The sequence below is a fragment of the Lathamus discolor genome, chromosome 5, assembly GCF_037157495.1.
Source record: "Lathamus discolor isolate bLatDis1 chromosome 5, bLatDis1.hap1, whole genome shotgun sequence".
Classification (NCBI taxonomy): Eukaryota; Metazoa; Chordata; class Aves; order Psittaciformes; family Psittacidae; genus Lathamus; species Lathamus discolor.
The window spans coordinates 41806074-41833045 of NC_088888.1; the positions used below are offsets into that span (position 1 = coordinate 41806074).

The following is a 26972-nucleotide window of genomic DNA, read 5'->3' on the forward strand; positions in this document are numbered from 1 at the left end:
CTTAAATTCTCCCTTTGTGCTGAGCTGTCATGGGGGTTTAAATCTGTCATGAGCAAGCAGAATATAGCAGGCATTTGATGCAATAGCAACTACAAAAAAAAAAAAGAGGAAGTAAATCTGTTACAGATGTTGACATACTGCATTTAGCTCAAGTGGAATTTGAGTTTGTCTTAATTAACACACAGAAAGCTGGAATACATATAAAGAGGAAAGTTCTTCAGAGCAGATATGGGATCTTTCTGTTAGTTAGCCAAGTTGCTCTCATCTCAAATTCAGAACAACATGCCTTTGGACAGAATTGTTGTATGATGAAGCACAATTGTGTCTCATTTTCTTTCAGCATTTAAGGTTAAGGAACCTGGTTATCCACAAAAAGCTCATTTGTAAAAAAAAAAAACAAAGTTGTAGCAAACTGTTAGGAAACTGTAAATCAAAATTGGTGAAGGAATAGTGTCCTGGGTTTACCAGTAGCCGTTTTTCTCCTTCTTAGTAACTGGTGCAAGCTCTGTGTTTTGACTTCCAGCCTGGGCAGAGAGCTGATAACACCAATTGTTTTTAATTGTTGCTAAGTAATGTTTACTCTGACCAAGGACTTTGTGAGTCTCATGCTCTGCCAGGGACGAGGGGAGGCCGGGAGGAAGCAGAGACAGGACACCTGACCCAAACTAGCCAAAGAGGTATTCCATACCACAGCACGTCATGCCCAGGGAGGTAACTGGGAGTTACCCGGAAGGGCTAGGGTTGGAGGAGGTATTGGTCGGTGCCTGGCTGGGGGGAATGGGGTGAGTTATTGGCTGGCTGGTGTTGAGGTGTTATATACTTTCCCCTTGTTATTTCCTTTATCATTATTATCATTGGTGGTAGCAGCAGTGGTTTGTGTTATACCTTAGTTACTGGGCTGTTCTTATCTCAATCGGTGGGAGTTGCATTCTCTCAGTTCTCCTCCCCATCCCTCCGAGAGCGGGGAGGGGCGGGGGGGGGGGGTGGGGGGTGGGAGTGGGGAGGAAAGAAAGAGGGGAAAAAAGAAGTGGGGGGGGGGGGGGAGTGAGTGAACGAGCTTTGTGATTGGGTTTTAACCACGACAAACAGCAAGGAGATTCACAGCTTTTCCATTATTTAAGTTGTTGCCTCCAGTCAGCCAAGCACCTCAGAAGTGTACATACTACCATGTATGGATTACTCAGATATGAATTTTATACTAAAGTAGATAAGAAAGCAGATAAATTGGCCATATTTCTATGCAGAATAATAATATAAAGCAGTGAAAGCAGATGTGAAATATTCTTCCATGTTTTAACACACCTGAGAAACAGAGGGCTACTCTGCAGACTGGCATGTAGGAGAGCAATTAACTCACAGTGGGATTTAATGTGCATAGAAGTCATAAAACCCCTCTGTTGGGGTTATATTTAGAAGTAAAAGACCATTTGTTTGTTGCTGTGTAAGCCTCCTTTGAGGTGAATTTATTTTGGTTCTTTTGTCCTCACTTTCGCCAGTGAAAAAAGTCTCTGTGCATCCTGCCTGTTTCTCTACACTGCAATTTTCTCTGTGACTCTGGGGAAGAGAGTTTTTGAGGCCAATAACTTATAAATTTCACTTCCTGGATGACATCTGCAAAATTTCTGTCACTGTTGTCTGAACTGTAGGAATTAGCTTGTGAGGTTAACAGGAAAATAAAAAATTAGCTTTGGTATGATTTTTATTGTTTATGATTTATTTGTGGTAAATAGCCTCTGTCAAACAACTAATCACTTTACAAGTGTTCAAGGAGGACATTCTTTGCTCTAGGGAACTTGAAGCATAAGGAAAACTGGTCAAGGGAACAGGGGGACAGTGACAGGCAATTTAAAGCTTTGAAGGTGATGACAAGAAGCTTAAATTTGATGTGATAGAAGTGGAAGGCTTCAAAGAGGGAGTGACTTGATGTGATCAAATCGACAGGTGAAGAAGATGGCTGTTGCAGCTGTGTTTTGCATGGAATGAGGGTAGCCTTTTGGCAAGTCAAGGAACAGGATTTACCAGTGCTCAAGGTGAGATATAATGGGGATCTGAGTAAGAAACTTGTCTATAGGAAAAGCAGGCAGGATCTTGGAGATGTTAAGAATTGAGCAGCAGTAGAATTGTAGAGTGACTCAGCTGTGTGGTAGGGGAAAGAGGAAAGCGAAAATTAACTCTCAGATTGTAAGTATAAGCAATGGTGAAATCAGTTGAGTTGTCACCTTTCATAAAGAAGTGGAAAAGCAGAAACAATATGTTTGTAAGGAAAGATACTGTTGTGGCAGTGTTTTATAATACCTGTGTATGTTTTTTACTGAACACTGAAAAAATATAATTGGAAGTGTGACGTCTTTCACTTCAGTTTTCCAGACTATAGGACAAAGACACAAGGCAAAGGTGTGAAGTCATGAATGGTGCAGAGCAGAACTGTGTACCCTGTGGAAAACACAGGAGGAGTTTAGAGAAAGAAAATTTAAATCACCATTAACTAGGTTAAAAATGTCTCAGAGCAAACCCACATGTATTTTACTGACTGGAAAAAGTTCAAGTCTCAGAAGTCGGTGAGATAAGGAGAACCTGTCTTCAAGTGAAATCTAGGCTTTGTGGCTGAAGAAAAGAAAGGGCTATCAAGAATTTGAAGTAAAGGAAAGCTATTTTAGTACCTTATGTCAAGTTCTAAAACATTTTACCTGCTTTCATGTGCAGCCAGAAACACGCTTCTCTGAGAGCAAAGGCCTAACCAAACACAGCGAGCTGGCCCATATCACAGCAGCAGTGTAATTTAAGAAGTTATTTTGTCTTGTTGCTTGTAGTTGACTTTTTTTTCCCCCCACAGGGTTGGGTTTTTTTGTTGTTGTTTTGGGGGGGGGGGGGGGGTGTTTGGGGTTTTTTTTTGTTGTATGGTGTGGGGAATCAAGGCTCGATGAGTTTTTGTTTTTTTGTTTTTTTTTTTTTTTTTTTCATCAGTCTATATCTGACCTCTTAGTCCCTCTGAAGTTTCAGGGGCTATTTCTTCTTGACTGATGTCAGAGGAATATTTTGAAACTATCAAGTGTTTATTTTCCCTAGGTTTCTCTGTATGCTTTTTTCCTGCTTGCTTAAGTTGCAGAATATGGACTCTTGAGGCAAAATATTTTCTGCTGCAGCTTATAATTGTGCATGTTATTAAATAAAAAAAGGAAAAACAAAAGGTAAGAAAAAAAAAGAACTGTAGAAAAATCAAACTAACAGCACTGATAGTCTAAAGTTGTTGCCAGTGTAAGAATACATGGAGAGCCAGGCACAGATGACTTTAATTAGTGTCACTGCATAACAAAAAAATTGTGATTTGCCAGCCTGTCTTTTTTGTGATTCTTTTCTTAGCCTTGAGCTTTGTCAAATACATTTATTTTATTTTAGATTACCATCCAAATAACATTGGAGGCTGAATATCAGACTAGAGTGAAATATGCTTTCCTCTACTAGGTACTTTCCACACAGGCTTTAAATTCCCCTATTACTGCAGAATATCTCCTGTTTGAGCTCCCATAGTGAAGCATGCTGCAGTTCTCTCTGGCTGTCTTGGGTATGTATACTTTCATAAACAGAAGAGTTTGCATTACTTCACAAACATAACCTTTAAGGTAGAGTAATGGAAGAGGCAAGACAGCCCCTTTGTTACTGTAGTGGCACAAGTGGCAGTATATTTCATGTTTCGCTTGTTTGTGGTGACCAGAAGGAGCTGTCTTTTATGGGAATTAGTGGCGAGTGGGACAGGAGGACTAACAGAAAACTTGCTTTAAAACAGAGTATCCAGTGCATAATGACAGAGGTAACGTATCATCATTGTGATAGAAATCACAGGCTTTCTGGGAGGCACTGGCAGTTACTGCAAATAAAGTCAGTGGGCATGAGCTTATTGACTTATATTACTGACTTACGAACATTTTTGGCTGCACTTTTGTTTTCATATGGTTGCAGAGACTTAGCCAGCATCCATCAACGTTTTAAGGGGAAATGGAGCTTAAAGCATTTGCACAGACACACTGTGTGTTTTCACTGTAAGAACAGTGTCGTTTTGAAGGTGCCGTGATGGTGATTTTCTTTACTTTCAGACTAGCACAGTGAAGATTTCTAAATATTAACTCACTTGGGTTTTTTTCTTATCTCTCAGTGTAGCTTCCACTATACATTATCCAGCTTTCAGCTTACATAGTCGCCTTGCCCATTGATGATGTCTTTGTAGGGTTTATATTCAGTTTCCATGGAAGTATTTTGGTGAGGGGAACATGGAAAGGGAAAACTCACAAGGAAGAGGCTGTACGTTCAGAATAAAATAAGTATCTATCTGCCATACTAAGTCATATTCTGTGTACTTATATATTATTTGCATTTTTCTACAAAGTAAAAGTAATGTGCAGGGGGTTTAACCTTTGAAAAAATGTTTAAAATGCGGTCAGACTGAAACAGCAATATGTAATATAAGGGCTCTTCTACAATAGCAAAGGTCAGATATTATTATGATTCAAGAGAAAAACTCTGGTATTTTAACTTCTCTATCTGTGAAAGTTACTGCTGTTAAGAGTGTGGCTGACCAGCTGCAAATGTTCACCACAGATGAGTAAGGCAAACCTTTCTTTTTTTTTTTTTTTAACATGTTATCTATCTCTTCCGGTGCCTCTACACAATATATACACAAATATATAAAATGCCACTGGATAATAAGATGGTTAAGTGGTGTATTTGTAGGAATTGTAAAAAGGAAAACAAACCCCAACAAACAAACCAACCAAAACAAAACAGGAAGGATAGAAAACAGAAGTTGATACATTAGAAAGGCCTTTGGAGATGTTGAAAACAGAAATGTTAAGTATACAATGAGAAGTTAATTCCATACAAGAAGGTCTGTTTCTCCAGACTTGCATCTTTATTCTCAGTATTAAAATCTGAAATCTCCTATTATTTGTATATTTTGGTAAACACTTGTCAGTTCCTTCAGTTCAAACTTGTATTACTTAGATGGACTTCAGAAGCCATAGTAGATAGAGTTGTTAAAAGAGGAAGGAATTTTATTTACAATTATGCTGTTCCATCTTTTTGTATAGTAACTCTGCAAATAAATAGAGGACTAGCAGATGTGTGACTTGGAAAAAAAGTACACTTGCGTGTAATAAACTGCAGTATAGGAGGTATTGGTAACTTCTAAGGCCAGTTCTTCTGAAGTTTTAACAAAAACAGTATTTATGGACATGCAAGCAAAATTGTATACTGTATTTTTTTCTGATGTATATGCTTTTTCCAAACTGTTTATATATATTTGGAAGAGGAATTTACCTCTAAGGTATGATGAGATACTCTTTGGAAGGCTTTGTCACAAATTCCCTGAGATGCATGATCATCTGCTGCACTTCAAGAATTAGAACTTGCTTCTGAGTATTGAGGACAGTAGCAAAAGTTAAGCTATTTATGGGCTTCCAGGAGTGAAAAGAAATCTGGTTAGATTTATTTATTTATTTATAATTTCCATTTCATGCTTTCATTTCACATCAGATAAATGTTAAGAAAATCTCTGTTCGTTAAAAAGAAAATCCCAATTTCTTTATTTAGAGGCACAAAGAAAAGGCATATGGGTATGTTGGTAAAGCATATGGAGACCCTTATGTAAAGACAAAACAAAAGCAAAATAAAGTTACTGGCCGGACCCCCAGGGTGCAGCACATAAGAGCGTTTGGTGGAATGTTGCCAATTCTCTTTTCTTCTGAAGAACAAAAGTTCCTTTATAGCCTAAAAATGTAAAAAACAATGCCGACAGTATACATCTGGTAGCAGCAGAGAGTTGCACACTACTTGAATCTCTGTTTTTATAACTAGTTATTTTCACTTAACACTCAGATGTAGCAACTTAAAAACGTTCATGCCAGTTACTGTATTGCGCTAGTTGGTTTATTGACGTGAGTGTAATTATTCCTTTTCTGGGGTTGTGTATCCCCAATATACAAAGGTTGCTACTAGAGGAACATCCTTGCTGTTAACAAAGATCTTTACCCTGAAATGTAGTTTTCCTGCTGTAGTAAACTTAACTGTGTTTGTAAATAAAACTTCACTGGCTAAGCCCAGAAATATCGTTTAATGCACTTACAGTTTTTCTAAATTTTATACAATTTTTTGGTAATTTTTTACTTCTTTAGTTGTGGTTTGTGTCTCCTGTTTTCATTTATGTCAGCCATTTACACACATCAGCTGTGCAAAGGTAAATGTACTGTAAAAATCAAAACATCTTCTGCTGAACGTAGTATCTATTAATAGCTTGCCCTGAATGTATTTGAATCAGCCTCTGGGATCTGCTCTGACACACCCTGTTATCACTAAATTAAACATGCCAAAACTGTTATGGCATATCCATGCACTCATAGTACTTTTTCACAATCTTTTCATGTCCTACAAAGCGGAGGCAGCGTGGCTGTAAGCAGAACGCCAATTAGGAACAGTCGCTAGTGTATACTAACCTCTGAACCATGGAAGGAAATTGTTAGGGAGCACACTGGTCATTGCAGCCTAAAAGCATGTTCTAGCGATTTAGCAGTGGAGACAAGTAAGGTTTAGTACCAAGGAACATTTGTTAGCACAATAAAATTTACTTCTGTAGGTGTAACCAAGGAGGACTTCTAGTAAGTCTTCTTCTAGGCTACTGCTGTCTCTCTATTCTGAGATAATTTTGGAGAATATTGCTTGGATAAAAAGACGTTTTCAGTAAACGTTACCCCTTTTCAGAGCACACAGACACTAGAACTCATGTATCATTGTGCACACTGCTTAAAAAAAGGGAAGACATCCTCTTGATTTTGAGATTTTGAACTCTGTGATCTTTCCAACATTGCTATCTAGAAGATGGCAATTGATGGCAACTGTGTTTTAATTTTTTTTAAGGACTCAAGAGTTGAGTACTCAGCAGCAACCAATAAGTATGCCTTGACAGCTTTGGGTTCTTTTGATAATGAGTCTCCATTTGTATGCTATCTTTTTTATGCTGTCCTTAAAATTAATAAGTAAAAAAACCTCTGACGATTACTGCTGCAAATTAATAAAATTTATTTCTTGTGAAAGAGTAGAAGATATACCGCAGCTCCCAGTGTATAACTGAGGTTAAGTTCTGAAATATGAAGAATGTATTTGGGAAAGCTGATAATCTTCTACTCTCAGTTTTTATGTCTTAAAGTATACCTTGAAATTACAGGTCACAGTGAAGCAGGAACAAGCATGGACATGAGGGGAGAGGGTATTAGACCCCCAAAAATGAACTGCATACCAGAAGCAACATCCCTCACATCTGTAGCTGAGACACTGCATGGGCACTGTGACAAGCCCTCTGCAGCACCATTTCTTCATGGGGGCTGGAACTAGATGATCTTAAGAGACATCTTTCAACCCTAACTATTCTATGATTCTGCATCAGCTGCAAACTGCTTTAAATGCACCACCTGCCCAAGCTGGTACACGAGACGTGCTTCTGTGCCCAGCTTCTTCCAAGCTAGGATGATATACTGCAGGGTTGAAGGATGGCACTGGCTTTCCTGTCAGTCTGTGACCACACATACCAGAGAGAGAAGCTCATGCATCTGCCTCTTATCTAGGAGACTGCTGCACTGTACGGCAGCTGTGTGTGCCTCCTGCTGTAGCCCCATGCTGAAGAAAGTGCTGCTAGAATGATTCCTGTCTTCCCTCCCTACATTTGGGGTGGACTGGTACAGTCCATCTCCTCTTTTGTGGCCAGAAGTACTTGCTGTGCATACCTCCATTGTGTGGGCCCTTGTAAGAAGAGAAAGTTGGTCTCTGTCTGTCATTCATCTCAGGTTTCTGTAGCATGAACTATTTTGTTTTTGGAGAAGATCTATAAATTATGTTGTTAAACATAATTCATTAGGAAGGCAGTTTACCATGGATAAGTGTGTCCAGCTGTTAGTGCGAAACAAATAGGCAAGCAATGCTTGGCCCTATGCCGTGACTGAAAAGCAATTGGGCAACACGTGCTACATGTCACAATTTGATTTGCCATTTGTTGGATGTAGTTCCTCTGATATGGAGAATTCATCTTCTACCACCACCTCTCCTTTTTTAAACAGCAGTACAGTTTAAATGGAGAACAGTTTCCCAGACAACCTTAGCATTCCTTAAATGCTAGAGACATTTCTGCTGTTCACTGTAAATGGGGTAGGAAAAAAAAAAATCTTAAAAAGCTACATCCTAATTTATCAGTCATCAATTTGCTGTGATTAGATTCAAAACTCATAAATGATTTTTACTTCTATTGCCTATCAGTTGCACCAAGCAGGGTTGCGTTTTTGCCTCTTTAAGTGTTCTTAAATGACAGACTTATAGAAAATGAAGAATACCTTTACTTGGAAGTATGGACTAAAAAAACATTTGACAAGGAATGTTGGCAACATAGGTATATTCTGGAGAATGAAATTCTACTCCAGATAGAGCAATTTCTTCTTTTTCTTCTACATCCTCTGATACAGTCATGTTGATAAAGATCTACATTATACTCCTGCATTAGAAGATTGAAATATTTTGGGGAGCTTATGCAGACTGCATAGGAGCAAACCATCTTTTCAGACATGTCTGTGCAATCCCATAGAGCCAGGCTTGAGATGGAGGTCATGATGATGAGATCAGGAAAACTGGTATGTCTTCTTCTACACAAATTTGGCAGCCATTCTACAGAGAGTTTGGACGTGGGAGAGATCAAATTGCTGTGGCTCTGCAGCACGGTTAAGAAAGGAAGATAAATTTCATCCTAGCGTTATTACTATCAAGTATTTCTGCTAATAAATGTTTTTGTCCCATGGCAGTTTAAATATGCCACATTATTAAAAGGCACATAAGAGGAGAACCGAAAAGCTGGAAATTACAAGACTGTCTATGCGTGAAGGCAATTTTCCGGAAGACTTACATTGCTAATACATTCAAATCTTTCTAATATGATGTTACATTTAGGGTTTTTTTAAAACTTCTGCCAGTTCAGATTATTACAAAATTGCGATGAAAAAATGAAGACTGTTTCAGTGCCTGATGTTATCTCAAGCAGTAGGTAGCAGCACGCTTTCCCCTACAGGTATATAAATAATTTCTTTTTAAGGCTTTGACCCTCAGGTAGATGTCACCACAGGTTTAGCAAACAAAACCCTCCTATTTTTGTAGTAGTAGGCATATGATGGTGATGAAGGCTCTCTGCCTGTCAGTCTTCCATGGCAGCAGGTACTTTTGCTATTTGGCTGTGCTAGGCCCCCCAGACTATTGCTGTTTTCTCAAAAACATTTTGCATGTGCAAGCATCATCCTCAGAAGTTAACTATTGTGCTTGCCATAGGAGATTAATTTTACTATTTAGATGTAGCTGTATTTAGAGAACAGACACAAAGTACCGTGAGGCATTTTCTAACAGTTTGATAAATCAGTCAGAATTTTCACTAGTACATATAAAGTTTATTAGCTTATTTGGTTCTAGAAACACTCCTCAGACTATTTCCTGGTCTCCTGAGTGTGACATAAAGGTATCAGTTGGGTGGGTTTATGTTGGGGAGGCCTAATGCTGAAATAAAACATAATAGAAAATTAAAGAAAAATTAACAGAAAACTAAAGGAAAAGAAATTGGAAATCAGTTAAATGCAGCCATTTCTCTTGTTGAAGTACAAGATCAGCTGGAACAGCTGGCATCTTGCGCGGAGTAGTACCATGGTCAGGTGGTATTGCATGTTCTACAGAAGGATTTTGAAAGGCTTAAACTAATTCTCTGTGCAAGCATGGTATTCACTATCAGTTTCACTAAAGTGCAACATCTTGGTTACAACTTTTGTCCTCTTTCACTAACATCTAGTATGTTATTTTGTAGTTTTTAACATTGGCAGCAACAATTAATTACAGCTAATTTAATTTATGAATGCAACATAGTCCTACAGGTGTACTGAGATTATGGGGAAATACTATTTTAGATATTTTTAAATTTAATTGTGCATGCTCTTTTTTTCTTTTTTCTTTTTTTTTTTTTTCCAAATCAAGAAGGTCATCATTTCCATTGCTGAATTATTTTTTTTTTGTACTAAATAATTTTAAAGTATACTTTAAGAATAACTTTAGATCTTGAAAATTTTGTTAGTAATTTGAATGATGGTAATAGTAATGAAAGTTCAGGTTTGGGATACTATGCTTGCCTTCAGAACGAAAGGCTTGATTTTAATCAGAATGAAAATAAGGAAACTTCCTCAAAATTTTTGAGCTGTGGTACATCTGCATCTCTTTCACATGTGGAGAGCCTGCTGATGTCAGTGGTACATGGACTGGGAATGGTCCCGTGAGTTTTGGTAACTTGAGGTCTTCGTTTCCCAGAGTCGTATCTTTAATTTCTGTTTTTGAGGGTATAAGGTATGCAGAGAGGTGAGGGACTATTCAGCAAGAAATTTCCTCCCCCTTTCAAGCAAATGGATTTTTTTTTTTTTTTTTTTTTTTTTAATCTCCAAGAGATTTCTGCATTTCTCATTCTGGTAATCAAGATAGTAAGTTTATTTTTGCTTTTCAGAAAGACTCAGACACCTATACCCTAATTTTACAGTGTTGCTTTTCAGAACGAAAGTTGCATTTAGCACCTCTGGTTTTCTACATAACACGTTAGGAAGAGATTTGTATGTGTTTAGCAAAGTGCACAGTGTTGTTCAAGACTATTGATCCTGGGCTATCAAAATTATTTTTGGAATCCAGAATTACAGATGATTTAACTCTCAGAAGTACCAAATTGAAAAGAGTGGAGGGAAATAGATACAGAATAATAAAATAATAATAAGAATAAAAAAAATCTTAAGCATGAAGTCATGGTGTAGAGCTAAAATGAACTGGAACTTAGTAACAGTAAATGCCCTTAAAAAGCTGAAAACTAGAGCTCCCTGCCTTCCTTCAACCTTCACATAGATGCTATCCAGGCATTATGAAGCATATCCTTCTGACTGAATAGTTGTTACGTCCTCCAACCAAATAGGGCTCCCATTTACAAAGACTCAATATGAAGAAGATTCACTAATTTTTAATGAATCGGATGGAATTTGGGAGGAAGATTAGTAGTGAAATTAAGGTAATTTATAGCTTCTTCTTACCACTAACATAGTCATACCACTAAAATGGCGTATTTTATGCATCTGACCTTGCAGCTTACTTCAGGAATGTGTATTTTAGGAATCTGTGATAAACTACAGATTTATAATTTTTATAAGTTGGGTTTTTCTGGAAAAAAAAAAAAGTGCATCATTAAAATGAAAGCAGTTCATTTTACATAGAAAAATGTCATTATCAGAGGTGAGAGTTACACTTGGTTATTAGTTTGCTGTAGATTTTGAAAGAAATTATAATAATCTAAACCGTATAGAAATGTATAATCTTCTGCTATAAAGCAACTGCACTCTTCATAACTAGTAAAAATTATGCGTATTTTATATTTGTCAGATTAACTGCTGGGTTTGTTTTTTGTCAGAGCTTCTGTTACAGGTAAGACACAAGTGTTAAGTTCATCTTTCTAGAGCTCACTGTGTTATTGCTACTATTCTTATGCTTTCCTTTTTTCTTCCCCTTTTCCACTTCCTTATCTCACCGTAATCATTCTCATCCCTTCTACAAAGGTTTTTTTTTTACAAACAGGCTTAAATCCATTCTAGGAATTGGTGTGAGTACACTGTTAAGGAGGTGATAGAACGATGCTCCTGGGCCTTTGCAGTGAAGCGGAGTTCTGAAAGAGTAAATGTGTGATACTGAAGAGGGGTTTAATTGCTTTATAAAAAAAACATTTCTCCAAATCCTTACCTTTCAGTGCTTGTGCCCCTCTACGCATTTTCTGTCTTCTGTGTTGTTAACTCTGAAATAAGATTGAGATTGCTTATCTGATTGCTTATTGTTTTATAAGCATTGGTGTTTTCCAAACATGAGAACACTGCAGTCATTATTCATGATCAGATGCTGATTTCAGAAAGCAGTCTCTCATATAGCTGTTTCGAGGAAACAAAGTTTGTCCTTTAGTTTCACATAGAGCTGAATGAAAAGTGTCTCTCTAGGCTACACTGATTTCCCATTACCTTAAACTCCCAGGTCCCCTAGCTAGATAAAAGTGCTGAGTGTCTGCACAGGGTATTAATGCTAGATCTCGTTCAGGACCTTTGTGTGTTATATCATCCTGTGAAAAGCAAGCAACTGATTCCAAGTAATAAACACCTCATTCCCACTTTGCAAAGGGAAAGTGGGAGTTCTGTTTTCTTTCCTTCTCCCTCCACAGCTGCTCTCTTCCATTTTAGACTGGAGACGGTGAAGATCTATCTCTTCCAGTGCTGATTTTAGAATACTTGACCAGAAGTTTCAGGTTGCTTCCATTTGTCTCTGTTAATGTACATGAAATTAATTTTGAATTATGAGGTATTATACAGCCTCTTCTGACTGCTTGTCTTTAGAAAGAATCCTTAACTGTCTTAATGTACTGTAATTATTGTTTTCTACAAGATTATTATTCATTTGTTTAAAATAGGAAATCTATTTCTAAGTGAAAAAGAAATCTTAGCATTATCTACTGTTAATCTGGAGATTTTTTTCCCATCTGGTTTCGTAATAATGATAGGTTGGGGGGGGCGGGGGGGGGGGAGAAAAAAAAAAAGATGTTTATCTTTACAGCTGTAGTGAACTGCATGATCACATGAAGAATTGGTAGGGGCCTGCTGGGGATAATTTAGGAAGGAGGAAGTGAGATGCAAAACATAAGTACCGAACACTGTATGTAATTAGAAAACATACAGCACATTCTTATGAACTGTGACCGCTCATCTAAGCATCATGTTTGTCCTTAAAGGCCTGATCCTGGTGAGATATTGACTGTGATGCTTGCAGGGTACTGTTCTCATTGATATCAGTGGGAACTGAGGGCATATGTCACCCTGCATGAGCATATGCTCAGAGGGGTAATATCAGTTACCTCCTGCCATGTGAGTGCCAGCTTTGATCCATCACAATGCAGTTTCCCAGATGTGTCCTGGATCAGATCTCTGTGCTCAGCCGGTGGTGTTCACCTAGAGGGCGAGTGTCCTCTATCACTTCTGTACCTTTTCCTATACTGGAAGCTTATCAGAGCCAGTACAGCTCAATTACTGCAGTAACAGCCCTTAGGGTTTTGTGGCTGGGTGGGTCTGTGTGTGTGAGTGGTGACTGGGTTTTCACTTTTTGAAAAGAAGAAAACTGGTGAGAGGAAGAAAATACAAAGCTTAATTCTCCTTCTGGAGAAACTGCAGGCTGATGGACTGTTTTATTCAACTCTGCTAAAAGCTCAAAATGTACTTACACCACCTCATTGATTATCATGACAAAAAATACATGGGAGGAATTTTGCTGGAGGCAGAGACCGCACCAGAATGTCTGGCAATTATATTAACACTTAAAAAAAAAAAAAAAAAGAAAAGGGATCTTAACCTCTGCTTTTAATCAGCATCTCTAGCAAAGTTGTTTGTTAAGGGGGTGTGCGTATTTCTGTCTGTCTCTTCCTTCCCCTTCACTTACCAGTTGTAATGGAAATGTGGGATGCCTGTGTACAATCTTTCACCTCTGACAGCATGTACTGCATACTGCACACAGCTGTCATGGTAATGACAAGTCTGGTGCACTAGGATAATTGGGTACTTGAAGAAGATTCATAAGGCAATATGCTGCACAGTACTGTGTTGTGCCCTGGGGCAAGGGGAAAAAGAGAGAGGGTGCCAAGCAGAATAGAAAGTCTATTTCTGAGAAATGATAATATAGTAATGTGATTTTGTTTGCTTATGAAGTGGTTTCCCTCATGCCCACCCACCCCACAGAATTAAGTTAAGGGTTTCAAAGTTGGTTTGTACTGCGTAGGAAATTGGGTTCCATTTCATAAGTAATGGAATTGAAATATCCCAGTGGAGTGAGGGAGGTGAATATTGTCACAATGCTGCGGCTGTCCATGAGAAGTAGTTTGGTGTCAAACCACACTATAATCCTGCCATCTGACAGCTCATTATTAAGAAACAACAAGAACTGACTTTATTACTGTAGACTATAGTTGGTTTATCTGCAAATTAGCATCTTTTGTTCCCTTGTGACAGATTACCTCTGCTTTTCTGGCATCTGTCATGAGGTGTTAAAGGGGAGCATGTTTCAGAGTTTAATGTGATAGCAATTAACCTCTGATCTCTTCTCCTGATACATCTCCTTTTTCATTATTGTTGAAGTTATTTGTCTTGGAGTGAAGATGAAATGCTTGGAGACCATCTATTTATGCACAGTGATATTGATAGTCTGTGTAACACATTCTTAGATGTTTAACAGGTTACTCATAAAAATTTTTGATAGCTCCTCCCCAGGAAGAGGAGAGTGTGTTGGTCACCACTAAAATCAGAAACCTAGGATTCAAGCCTTCTGTCTGAATATTTGATTTGTTTCTGCGTTCTTGAAGAAGACATGTAATCTCTTGGTATGATGGAAATAATAGCCATGGTGTCTTACCAGCATGTTGAGAAAACTATATAATTACTGTTGATATAGCCCTTGGGTGCCAGTGATTGCCTTGTGGCAGAGGTGTGAAGTGCTATTAGTAACAATAGGTTGGAACAATTAAAAACTGCCAATATTGTTTTGCCTGGAGAGGTTTTTTTGTAGTATCATACAAACAGAATTTTCATCCAAAAAATAAGTAATGGAAAAATGAGATCTATAACACAATTTATGCTGAAGATAATGATGCCAGCATAACACAATACCAACACTTGTAAACAAGAGCTGACTTGCAGTTATGTAGAGTAAGGTCATGTGCCTGAAAAGCTTTTTCAGCATCACCAATTTTAACTATTACAGAAAATGAAACATGTATCAAGGCATCCTTATCTTATTAAGAATAATGAGGTTGACACAGGCCACAGAGGAGTGCTGGAAGAAGCACTCCTTAACTGCCTAAAAGGTGAATTAGGCTGTGCTTCCTTTTCATACACCTTTACAAAGAGCATTGTTTTCTAGATCTCACCCTTTGGGAGCCCAAGTTTTTGGGTACCCTTCAAGGAGATTAATTTGCTGAGTTTTCATTTTGCAGTAACATATTCAAACAATAATCTAGAAGTCAGTGTGCTGTCTTCACATATTTTCTGTTTCTGACAGACTGAGACTATGTAGTTTTATTGTGTTTGGTCTTCATCTGAACAGATGCTTCCCTTCATTTACCCTCATTCCTCTTTTTCACTTTAGAGCTTTTTCACTGCATCCCTATCCAAAGATGCCTTAGTATTTTAACCATCCAAGGAGGACTCTCTTAGGACAGTCCAGTGCTCACTGGCTTTAAGTGAAACTTCAAGGTGTGATTGTGCAAGGTGCAGAGCACTGCCACCTCACAGTGTCCTCAGTGAGCAGTAATGGCTCTTCATGCCCTCAAAAGGTTTGTACTGCTTTGCAATGTTATGCAAATTTTATTAGAAATTGATAAGAGGCAGCATACAGGTAGAAGTCATGAACTGCTTAGCTGCTGAGTCACTGTGTTAGCTGTGCATTTTGATGACTTCTGATTAAACCTTTTTCATTTTATGTGTCAAAGTGGATAACCTACTAGTCCAGGTTTTGTTGGCCTAACTAGCATTCTACATAGCTCCCTCATATAACTCGTAAACTTTACACAAACCCTAAGTACATAAGACCTTTGATCAACAGTTGACTCCCTTGGCCAAATTTTCCTGAGAATAAAATCAAATTTGTTTTCTGAGAGCTGCAGATCTAAATTATGGCTGTGGATGTTATTTTCAGTGCAGTGGTGAAGCACAAAGGGTTATTATTCTTTGTGATAATACCTCTGAAAATCTCTAATGCCCAATCATTGTTGCTTGTTAGCACTGAGATGATTCAGGCTATATTGTGTGATAGTATGCCTCATTTTTCCGACTTTTATCAAGTCTGCTATACTATTTTGTATGCTGTGAACTAAAGAGTAAGCTTCAGAAAGTATCACGGTTTGTCCTCTGAGGTTTTTCTTTCTTGCCCCCTTGGCTTTAGTTCACTTTAAAGGATCATCCACAGGATTGTATCCATGCAACTGAAAGCTCATTTTGCTCTATTATTGCATAGAATGATAACCTGGGACCTTAATTCATTTTGTGAATATGCTGCAGATTGGTGATGACAGCAGGCAGATAACTAAAGCCACTCACAAAAACGAGTAAAGACAATGGCCTGGATTTCTAGCTGCTCAAAAACAGTTTTCTGCATCTCCTGATTCTGATGAAAGTCTGTGCTGCCATGGGCCTAGTACATTCTGTCTTTGAGTCTTCTGTGTATAAATTGACTACAGTACTTAGTAAATCAGAGCCCTGACTACATTACCTTATTTCCTTTAACATATTTGTTACATTGTGTGTTAGAGAGGTCAGTGTTAAATATGCCAGGTGGGATGATCTGCCATCAGTCTGTCCCTGGTGACCTGCCAAAAAGGCAGGTTGTTGGATCTGAGGATTTGACCCAGGTTATTTAAAGTGATATGACTGAGCCCCTTGTGAAGCTATTGGGGTGTGAGTGCAAATACTTGAAAGGGTGGAGACCTGCAGTAGGTGGGGGAACTTTTTTACAGGAAACACATTCACCAAATGAATTTAAACATCCATCTCTTTAATTTGAAGAATTGGGGTTTTTCATCCTCTCCTCATTGTACCATGTTAAAAAGCCTTTTGAACCTCAGGAAAAGCATGTTGCTGTTCAATGATACCTAAGGTGTTAGATTTGCTTTGCTTTCCATAATCTTTGCTAATTATAAATGTGCATGTAAAGAACTGAATTTTGGAACAAACAAATCAATACTTAGAAATACTTTCATCAAGTTCATTGCTGCTATTATCAGCCTTTACTCATGAAAAATAAAAATGGGCATAAAGTATTGCTATTCACAGAGGTTTATTTTTCATATGGGATTTTTGAGACCCATTAACCCTATCAGCTAGTAATTTTAAGGAAGTCTGTACTTCTTCCCTAGTACTGGTTGAAAAAATGTTAAGTTTTCATTCTAAGCAGAGTATATAAAATCACAGTAAAAAAGTGTTTACACAACTCAACCAATAAAACACCAAACAGTGTTCATTAACAGCCAGATGTTTGGTATTTGAATTACAGAGTTTTTACACATATCAAATTATCTAAAAATAATAATCTGTAATTAATGGTTTCATTTTAATATCAACTAAAGAGAATCATGAACGGTTGGAATGAGAGAACCTATTTTTAATGAATACATCTTTTTAAGTGCTAATTAATTCATTGTTCATCTTTCACTATTCATTTCCTCTGTTTTTCTTTCTTTTCTTTTGAAGACCATTGTTGTGGCACCTTTTTTCTCAGTGCCTTGGACTTATATGCAAAGCTGTCATGTGTTCAGATTGGCCTGCATTGTAAAAATTATACATGTCATGTATTTGGAGGAAGCTCTTCAGTCTTCCCCTGTTGTTTGTTTTTTGTTGTTCTTTGGTTTTGTTTTTGTTTTTTTCTTAATGTATGTATTAAAACCCAAACAAACCAGGTAAAAATGTAATTAAGGCTTTAAGGATGGCAGGGAATATCCTTAAGCCACCACAGGCCAAGAAAGAGGAAGACTAGAAAGTCTCTTTCCATTTTCGCAGAGCCTGTAAGATCCCTAGCAGGGACTTACTTGTGTTCTGAATTTAGGGCCCTTCTCACCTTTTGCTGTCACTTCCTCATGGCAGGCTGTTATCAGCATCAGTAAGGTGAGAGCCTCACAAAGTCTTCCTGCTGCAGCTACTGCGAGGTACAAACCACCTGAGGGACTGTTTGGTGTAATCGGCTCCGATATCTATGAAAATTAGATGGTGTATTTGTTCTGGTAACTGCTCTTTGGCTACTTCAGCTCCTGTCCTAGGCACACCCATGATTTCCAAGGAATGTTAATATCATAGGGTAATGATAAGAAGTTCCTGCAGAACAGCTCAAACAGAGCAGTGGCTCCTCTACCATTTGTCACTACTACCCTACTCACACAGGTTTAGTTACCTGGCGGCTTGCCTTCCGAGTTATTTTGTTGAGACCACTGGGATCAGTATTGAGAAAGTAACAGAACTGTAACTGAGGTATGAAAATAATTCAATGATCAGTGTATGTATATGATGCTCTAATTGAATCTTTTGTATTATCTGTGTGTTTTTTAGGATTACGGGAACAGGGCAGGATAAGCAACTGTCCTGAGACTTTAATTTTGATTATATTTTTTATATGCATGATATGCTGTGGAAGAATAGAGAGTTGCTCCTCAAGGGAGCTAGCACATTGTCTTACACAGGTGGACGCCTAATGTGACCAGATTGACAGTACTGAAAACACCGTTTAAAAGTGAGACATGATAAAGCACCACATTGTTGAAAAACAGTATTATTGGAAATAATGATGGTAAATGTGATTTGCTGGTGGTAAATTGAAATAACTGATTAAATTACATCTTTGGCTAATAAATTCATTGAGAGAACAGAGCACAGCAAGTGCCAACACAGCACAGCCCGAAGGCATAAATAAAAGTTATCTAATTGATGGCAAAGATAAATCAGAATAGAAGTAAGTGGCTTGTTAATGCGCTAGCAAAGAATTCATTACAGCTGGTTGCAAAAGCTCCTCCTCTCTGCACACTTCCGTGCACAAGCTAACCCTTCTGTCTGATGTTTTTACCCACCTGAATTTGTTACTTTAAATTTTCTTATGCATGTGGGCTCTTTTGAGGGTGTACAACAGGTGTCAATGAGATAACTCCATTCTTACTAGACTGCATCATGGTTAAATGTCACACTTCGGCTGTCTTTAATTGCTTTCATACCTTTTCTCTGTTGCTTAAGGAGCCTTGAGTATTTTACCAGAAGGTGTCTTGTCTTCAGTTAGTGATGTGAGTTAGGGTCCCAAGCTGACTTCTGATTTACCTCTCTCAATATCGTGAATGAACTCCTGAACCAGCTCTGGTGGGGAGCTGCAGTTGTTTCTAGTCAGTGAAATTGCCTGTGCAGATGGAAGGGAATACACTCTTCAAAGATGCTTTCCTTAGAGTGGACATCAGATCAAAGTTTCAGTCTGATGACTGAGCAGCCATTAAATGTCACTCAAAAAAAGTGGTATGGGAATTATCCTGTCTTTGAAAAATACTTTGCAGGGTCCTTGGTTGCTGCTTTGAGTTATACGATCAGGTGCTTAGCAAATGAAGGCTTAAACCCATCAATTCATTGCATACAAAAAAGTGAGTGATTCTGCAGCCTTTGAGATTTATTGACTAGAAGTCAATGAAAATTTGGATATCATAATTCTTCAGGCTTAGTTCTTCAGTTCTGTACCAGTACATCTTTTAGATCAGAGTCAACTCTGGCACAAACAGGTAAGTATCACTGCGTATACTGTGCTGTCTCATCTGCTGCTATTTGTAGATGTGTTCTGATCTCAGTATTGCTGAGTAAGACTCTCAGGTAACCCTGCTGCATTTAAGGCATTTATTATTCTTCTCCACATAGCTGAACAGAACTCGCCCTGCTACCTCAAGCTGACAGTAAGGATCTAGTCACTTCACAGAGGTTATATTGTGTTGCTGCTTTGAGATGGGAATTTTGTGATTGATATTCACAGTGCTTCTGCAGCTGTAAAGCTTAAACATAAATATTCATGTTGAAATAATGGCAGCAGACTTAAGAAAACCCAGAAGCATTTTCAGTTGTGTAGTTAAAGGCAGCCACATGTCCCACATAAGACAAAGTGTAAAAGAATATGAAAAAAAGTGTCACAAATGCTCATAGGTGTTTCATTTGAAGAAAATAACAAAATGCAATTCAAACCTGACAGTGATAAACTCTGAAAGACTTCATAGTCCTTCTATGCTAGCACTAGCAGCCTGGCTTTTCATTGTTCTTTGAAAGTTCAGAGCTGTAATTTAGTGGGGAAACCAAGTCATCTTCTCTCTGAGGAAGAAAAGTAACTTCCTCTCTAAGTTAAGAAGAGAAGCAAAAATCGCCTTACTTGAAATGATTGCTTAGTTCTTCAGAGACAGAATGACCAAGCAATCATGATAACCTGATTGACTTATTTTACGTGCCTTGTTGAGTGGACGTGTCATTCAAATGAATGCAAGTCGTCATTGTACAGTGCTTTGAAGCATGTTGCTGTTTTATTTATTTATTTATTTATTTTTATTGTGAAGTGCAACTTCAGGCACTGATGAGCTTGTAAACAAAAGCAGTGTAAATCTCAGGAAAAATGACGGTAGTGCACAGGACACTGGAGTGGGAGGAAACTTAAAAACCCCATGTTTGTACATAATAAGCCTATGTTTTCATATCCAGATTAAAAATTTTCTTTGCTCTCACAGCCTATTTTTCTCTAAGCTAGCTCATAGGTATGTGTGTCTACTAATTGTGGCCAGCGATATTAAATTTTGAGCGCAAGCAGCTTTAAGCAGCCACAATAGATTTATCCTGATTGAGGTTCCCACAGCGTTCACTAGAGCCATGACTGAGTATATCCAAGAGGAGTTTCTTTTGCAGGTATGGCTAATTGAAGGTGCTCAATTCTAAGGTTAAAAGGGGTGTGTTTTTATGCACACAGCCATTCCTTCAGAGTCAAATGCTATATATATGTGTATGTATATGCTGAAAGCTATGCATAACTGGGTACGGAAGGCTCTTTTTCCTGGTCGGTCCCATAGTGCTTATACTCAGTTACAGAGTGGTAAAGGCTATGACAGCCTTGGAGTCTGGTATAATAGAAAGATGCTCTGGAGGTGAACTGAGTAAGAGGTAACTCATTTTCTTCTTAGCCTAGAGGCTGAAGAAAAAGGGTTGATAGAGGGGTAGAAATGGGTTCTGTACCTTGAAGGCCTCCATAATTCCTTTCCTAAAGCAATCTGCTGCTGTTCTTATGCATGGGGAGGAGTAGATGTCCCCTGTAATGATAACTGCCTCTTTAGCACTAAAATGCATTACTTTTTATAAATGGCAGCAATGAAAAAACCTCCTGAAATTATTGTCATGGCTATGTGCCTTGACATCCCCATTCAAGGGATTAGAGATACAAAGAGAATGCTCAATGAGCTGATTAAATCAAATAAACAGATTTTTAATTCTCATTAGAAAACATTAAAAGCTACTGCTTTTCCCAACAGAGGGAAGAAAAAAAAGCCGAATAAAAGTCTGCTGCTGTAATTCAGAAAATGTAAGGCAGCGTTTGTATTAGAAATATTTGGCAAATGTAAGTGTATATTGCTGAATGTTACAACCCTTTTGCATTATAAGCAGCAAAAATGCCAAGGTACATTTTGTATTAATCAGTCAAAATGTAGAAAGTAGAATCTAAAACCTCGTAGAGCAGCAGAGGATATTCCTCAGGGGCTCGTTCTGTGGAATTGCCTGACTTTTGCCACTGCACAAGCCAGATATCCAACTATTGATTTAAGTCTAATTATATGCTTTTTAGTAGTGGTTTACATGCTATTACAATAGATTTCAGGAATGGAATAAGGAGGTTCAGAAACAGGGGTAAAATGCAGGGGCAGTGAGGGGTTGAGGAAGATAAATTCAGAAGTGTCTTTGAACTGTTATGAAATGATTTTTTTGTTTATATGGTAGGAGAATCACCTAATCAGAAAGCACTTTTATTGCATAAACGTGTGTTTTGGTTAGCGTTTTGCTGTTATAAATGAGCATTTATTTTGCTCACTATTTGGAGCCCTGTGAAAGCAGAATTAATATGCTCGTTTAGTTTGCTTGTAAAATTATAAAATGTCCTGAAGAAGGGCAGCTGATTTTCAGACTGGAACAGACAGACAGAAGGGAGGAAACAGGAGAAAAGAACCAGGGAGAATTAGATAAATACCATCTTGGCTTGTCCGTCTGGTTCCTTGTTTTCTTCATCCGTCGTCTTTTCATTCTCCTCTTGGCCATCTGCTTTGGTAGCAGCTCCCACAAGTGCTGGGAAGATGAGCACATGCAGTGAATAGTTTCCTTTTTCTGGAAATATCTTTTTTTTTTCTCATTATAAAAATGCCCACCCCTTTTGACCACCTTCTGAACCAAGATACTTCATCAAAAGTTCAATGGGAATTTAGCAAAAGAAAGTTTGCTTTCAAGTTCAAGCATAAGGTAAACACCTGATGGTCAGGGGCTTTTCTATAGTCCTCCTAGCAGCTGTGGATTTAAAGTCATTGTGTTTGACAGGTTCTTTATTAAATGAGAGAAACAAAACAAAGGAAAAAAAAAAAGAAGTGAAACAAAGCTCTTTTAAGGCTCTGGTATATTACTATGAGGTTTCTTTAGATTGAATGATGTTCACGGTGCTTGTAATTCTCTGTTTTGAGATTACTAAATTGGTAGTGAGAATGTTGAGGGCCCAAGTGAATAATAGTTATTCCTTGAGGTCCCATTTTAGCAAAACACTTAAGCACACACAATACTAAATAATCTGAAGAGAAAGTAGTGAAATAAAAAGTTGATGCACCTGGAATATATGCACAGCAAGAATGAAAAGACACACTGCATGCTGCACAGAACCCTTAGCTTACTAATTTACATTTAGTAAGAACAATTAGAAATTTATTTGGATGATAGTTGAAAATCAGTGTCTGAAGGTAAGCTTTTACAAGACGGGCAAGTAGAGAACTGCAAAAAATAGATAATATATAGTGCCCTATCCTGTCATTCCTATAATGATAAAAATAACTTTTTTTTTTCCTGGCTTTGATCACATTCCTAAGGATTTTTGTTAGTGAGTTGATCTTGTTTCTTGTTTTTTTTTTCCTCATTCAGAGCATGATTCATCATGAAGGATATTTGTTGTAAAATAGTTAACTTTAGAAGTAGTCTGAAGTAGAAACACATCATATTTTCAGGAGGACTCAAAGTTATCAAAAATGACTAACTCAAAGTTAGTAATTTTGAGAAGGTCCTGAGGTGTCTGTCTGTAGCAGTAAGCACCTAAAGACCTTGACAGTTCTGGTTGTGACTTATTGTGGAAAATAGTACAGTTTGAAGGCTAAATTAAATACCTTAAACCAGAATTTAGTCAGCAGGATGACTATTTCAAGTGTTTCCCACTCAGTACTATGGAGTGTGTCAGTATCTTTGCATGCACACAGCTTATCTTTTCCAAGCTTTCGCAAGACAATAGCTGCACAGTTGTTTTATTTAATAAAGTCTTCAGGTTGTATGGACACCTGACCTTGTTCCTAGGTATTTGGTGGTGCTTTTTTCCCAAGTAATTATGCCCACTGGCATTAGACCCAAAATGTTGTGAAATGGGTAATGGAATGATGCCAATAGACTTTCTTAAGTGACAAATGAGTCATGCAGATTCCATTTACAACTTCCCTGATATCCTTATCAAATTCTTTTTTTTCTGAATCATCTGGTTAACTAACTGTGTTTCTTGTTCCCTGTGGAGGAACATTATAAGGTGTTGCTCAGAAGACCCAGTGTGGACAGAGGTGATACATAGACTCTTACCTGAATATTAACAAAACTTTTCTTCTCCCTCAATGTTTTAAAATTACCCCTTTTTCTTTTCTGTGTTTGTTTGTTGCTTGCGTTCCTCCCTCCCCCCATCCCACACACACTTGTCAGTCTCACCCTAATTCTTCAGTCTATTTGGGGGAAAAATAAGAAAAATAATAAAAAGGATGAGTTCTATCAGAATTACTGCATGGAATTAAGATGTAACTGCGAAATAGGTGTATTTTTCTGTCTCTCCCTTTCCCATTGCCTCCTGAATGATTAACTTCTGTTTATTTCTAATTAGAAAAGCCACATCAAACTAAGCCACAAAGCATGTCAAAGAGTATGCAAATAATGCAGAGTACTTGGAAACCTAGGGCACTTTGCCTTTAAATGCCCTGACTGGTTTATTAAACTATAATTGCACTCTCTGAAATGTCGTATTGCAATTATATCCTGGGTTATTAATTAAAAGAAAAGAAACTATAAATGGTCAAAGATAATTTTGCCTGTGAAAAGCTTTATTGAGATTTTAGAGAGGGCATTCAGGCAAAAAGTCATTTGTGAGAAAAGCTCCCACTGAAAGAAAATTAGATGTTTTGATCACCTTCTGGGGAAGTGAACCTGCATCCATTCTCAGCAGGCTGGGAACTGTAGCTAAAATACAGTGAACCACAGAGGAAGAATTGTAGGTGATAATGACCGGATACTTATGCAAATTCATTAATACCAACCTGTATATGGAAGGTCTCATCTTCTCTAGTCATATCTTTGGGGGGGGAGGGGGGAAATGGTTTGTTTTTTAAAAATAAGTTTACTTGTTGGAGTTACTGTAATATGGACATTATTAATGTTCTTTAAAAATAGATGCTGATGATGAAACTTCTGACAGTATCACCAGCATTCCCACCACCTCTAGTGGAAGTGGAGATAATGTGCAAATCTTCACTATTTAGGAAAAAGCATTTCAAAGGAGTAAGTGTTTATGTACCTGATATTTTACTTTCCATTTTCTACAGAATGACGTGGCTGTTTTTTAATTGAATTTGATTTTATGATATACAGAGCAAATCTAAAATGGCTGTTTGCTAAAGTAGGAAAGAACTCTTCTGTAAGTCGCAACTCACTCTTGTATGGCTTTTCTTTAGAAATTTGTGTATGATTAAACCTATGCTGAAAATGAGGGATTGCAATTTAGCCAGAGCTTTCTGGTATAAAAGAATCAGATTCCGGGGTCCTTCTGTGTGAGAATGCATTTATACTTCTCAGAAATCATTGTGCTGTTGGACTGTATTGCTGAGATGGAGGATATTGAAGCATTTGTTGGTTCTTCTTTTCTATTAAGGCGCTCCTCCTGTGCAGACTGCACATTTGCACATTATTGCTTTGCATCTGATGTCAGAAAAGAAATCTGGCACGGTGCAGTATGTGTTTCTCAGTCAAGAGTGCAGTATGATATTCTCAGTCAAACCATAAATAGGCTATGTTTTTACCTCCCTATATATAAATGTGGGAATAGTTCTTTTCTTCTCCAAAAGAATCATACAATTAGCTGTCTCTGTGAAAGGGAGAGGAACATCTATCAGGAGATTTGTCGCCAAAACCAGTTTGTCTGTTCTGCTTCATACTCAAGATAGGTCAGCATGTATGCAGTGCTTCTATAAAGATGACACCACAGTAGCTGTTTTTTTCTCTAAGCATTGCTCTGTCAGCGCAAGTCATAAGGTTGCTAACATTGGAAGAGTGTTCAAGTTACATGTTTTCAGCATATGGCTTTCATTTAATTCCAGAGAGACAGAGGAAGCTAGGTCAAGAGGTACTGGCAAAGGAGGGTCTAAGAACAACTTTTGAAAGTCAGCTTTTGTGTTAGTCTTGCAGGCATAAGTAATTCTTATGGTCAGAAAGGCTACTGGACTGAATGAAATAGTGTACAACTAATAAATAAACTGCCTCTTAGACTGCACAGGAAGACAGCTTTTAATGATAAAAAGGCTCTAGCTCATATCTTTTTCTTTCAGATGTTGAGAAGAGAATAAGCTTTGGGGGGTTGGTTATTTTATAGAATACTAATCAGAATACGCTTTTTGTTATACTGTGTCTTCTAATTGAGAGAACAAGAGGCGAAGAAAATAAATGTTCTTAGAGGGATATTTATATATCTCAATGAATGAAGAAAAAGAAAATTCTCCTGTTAGTAAACAAACCCCAAACATACAAACAAACAAAAACCCAAACCAAAACAAAGCCCTGCCGCATAACTACAGGCAAAAATTTCCTCAAGTTCTCTTTGTATAGTCTCTTTCAGAATGTGTCTGGCACAAATGCGTTTAGGATAGTAAGAAAGTTTCACTGAATCTGATGTCCCAGTTTAGGAGTTTCTGGAGGACAGTAGTACCTCTTGGAGACGTGCCACTCTTGAACCCATTTCTCTCATAGGATGAAAGGAACAAATACGTTTTTTCCACAAAGCAAATGAATGAAAAAAATAACCTGTCTGAACTGCCAGAAAGTGGAGTACATCCCAGAATGAATTAGGAGCTCACCACTTCATTGTAACTAGTGATCTTTCACCAGCTCACAGATGTAAAACAGTAAAACATCTCTATCAGTGTATTATTTTATTTGCTCTCTCCCTCTGATAGAAGCTGTATTTCACCTTCCATTTTTTCAATTACTTGAATTAGAGATGCATCAAACTTAGCAGCTGTTGGAAGTAGCTGGGGAGAATAGCTGAGAAGTTTGTTCTGAAGTAGAATGTTTATTTAAAAAAAAAAAAGCTTATAATTGTTCAAAACCTTAGTGATGGAAAGAAAATATGTCTTTCAGCAACAGGCTATAAAGAATTGATAGCATGATGTTTAATACCATTTACTTTTAAGGGAGAGCACATTTTTAATCAAATCAAGAATTCTTACACTTAAATACTTCATTGCTGGTAGGTATTAGAGCTGTTTCATTAAAGCATGTTTAAAATAATATCAATATAAATGTAAAAATCAAGTTCAATTTTGTTAATATTTTAACAGTACAGTTTGGATTCATTAGCAGCTCATCAGTAGGGTCAGGATTCAAAAAGCTCAAAAAGCTTCATCTGTTAATTGCTATGAACCTACATGACCATTATTGTGAGATTCTGAACCAAAGCATGTGTTTAAATAACTAGTTAATTTAAGAGTATTAAGACAGCACTGAAGAGACTCTGCTACGAAGGTGTAATAAAAGTGAAGTTGTAGTACTATGGAAGATTCATTTTGGCACTTCCATGCTGCTTTTAAATCCTTGTAAAACTTTAGGAATAAGTTTTTTCAACTCTGTAAATAGAGGAGTAATGAAGAATTGTGTTCTCTATACTGTAACACTGCACTGAGCTTAAGCACAAAGATCTGAGGACTGAGTGTGGAAATGGAAATTACTGCATCTGGGTTTCCAGAGCTTAATGTGCTCAGTTCTGGAGAAGTGCATAGTTTACATCTTAGA

At 37.6% G+C, this 26972-nt stretch overlaps 1 protein-coding gene across 5 annotated transcripts in view; it reads left to right on the forward strand.

Annotated features, from left to right (window-relative positions):
- SASH1 (SAM and SH3 domain containing 1) overlaps positions 1-26972 on the forward strand; it is a 567989-nt gene that overhangs the window by 122853 nt on the left and 418164 nt on the right. The gene's annotated exons all lie outside the window — the stretch shown is intronic.